The following is a 1,643-nucleotide window of genomic DNA, read 5'->3' as shown; positions in this document are numbered from 1 at the left end:
ACCATATATGAACTAATGAATGAATGAGTACATTAATTTTATTTTTTATTTTATTTTTTTCTGATTCAACTTTTTGTTGAAATAAGTTTTATATAATCTTTCACTTTCCACAAGCATTTTTGGACATCCAAATAGAGTCGTTTTCATGTTATACATAGGAGGAGGCAATATATACACATCTACGTGATACAGTTCTGTACAAATTACATTTTTTTTCAGAAATAACTGTAAACTATATTCTCTCTCTCAACGAACCGTCACTATTACGAAAGTCATTATGTTATCAGAGGTTGTAGAATGAATATGGTCTCCAGGGTTGTAGAAAGGGTTGCCCATGACATCTGTGTAGGAATTATGTAGCTTTTGAAACATACTACAGCTCTCATTGTCTTGAAGTACTGTGTTGGAGAAATCCACTACCATAACAAATTTCACCTAGGAATTAATCACAGAGCCATATACTAGTATATGGCTCCCTCTGATCCACAAGGGCTTTTTCCATTGCAGAGACCTCTTCTACATCAGGAGATGTGTGCACCATGTAATGGAACTTCAACTCATGCTCTGCATGGATGCTTTGATTGTAGAGTGGTTAATTCTCTTTAGTGATCATTTAGCGATACATACCACCACCTTGGTAGAGAAGGGACAGTTGAATACATTAATTTTAATAATTTATTAAGCAATTACTATGTGCTAAGCACTATGCTTGTGCAGAAAAAAAAATTCTGCCATCTAGGAACTTATGTGGAAAGGAAGATTGGGACATACTGAATAGGGACATAAAGGAGTTCCCTTTCTGGGAATACTGGCTAGGTTAATTTGATCATGATTCTAGAATCAGCATTTGGTGAGATTGCAGAGAAGTCTGACACAAGAGGGTTGGAAAGAAATGACTCCTAATGCTCTTTAGGAGCTATATCCATAATCTAAAGAAAGCAGGAAACACTAGGCCCTGGAAGCAGCATTGCTCAGGACTAGTAGATCAGTGGATACAAGGCTGCTTAGAACAATGGGGAGGAGACTGACAGGCTAAAGAGCTTCAACTAAACTAGCTAGTTATAGCTACTTAGAAATACTAAATGAGAGTGAAGGAGGAGGGGGATTCTCTTTTTTCATTGGTTAATTCTTAATGGCTCTAGTAGGAGGAAGTCCTGATAAATCATTTGTCACATTATTAAAAAGGGGTTACTTAAGATTATAAAAAGTCTTTATCTGGTAATTATCTTGAAAGCATAAGAAGTGGGTATGAGTCTAAGTTGTATGCATGTCTCCTCTATCCTTAAAAAAAATCACTTGATTTTATCACCTTTACCAACTATTACCTTACATTTCTCTCTTTTTCTGTTAATAAATTTCTTGAGAAATTCCTCTCTGAATTATAGCTTCAGATTCCTCTCTTCTTACTGTTTTCTAAATGCTTTTTTTGGTCTAGCTTCTGACCTTATCACTCAACTGAAGCAATCTTCCCTAAAAGTACCAATGATCTCTTAATTGGCAAATCTAAAGTCATTTTCTCCCTCCTGTTGCTCATTGAAGTTGTTGCAGTAGCTGACACTGTCAGTCACCTTCTTCTCCTAGATACCCACTCTTCTTTAGGTTTTTAGGACACTCACTGTTCCCTGCTGGTTGTCCTCCTATCT

General features: G+C 36.2%; 1 pseudogene; it reads right to left on the bottom strand.

Moving 5' to 3' along the window:
* Positions 1-246: 246 nt before the first annotated feature.
* Positions 247-541, bottom strand: LOC110199259 (trafficking protein particle complex subunit 2-like protein pseudogene; annotated as a pseudogene).
* Positions 542-1,643: the final 1,102 nt, after the last annotated feature.

Source organism: Phascolarctos cinereus, unplaced genomic scaffold, assembly GCF_003287225.1.
Source record: "Phascolarctos cinereus isolate Bilbo 61053 unplaced genomic scaffold, phaCin_HiC Scaffold_9;HRSCAF=440, whole genome shotgun sequence".
Lineage (NCBI taxonomy): Eukaryota > Metazoa > Chordata > Mammalia > Diprotodontia > Phascolarctidae > Phascolarctos > Phascolarctos cinereus.
This window is presented reverse-complemented; position numbering and strand designations above follow the sequence as displayed.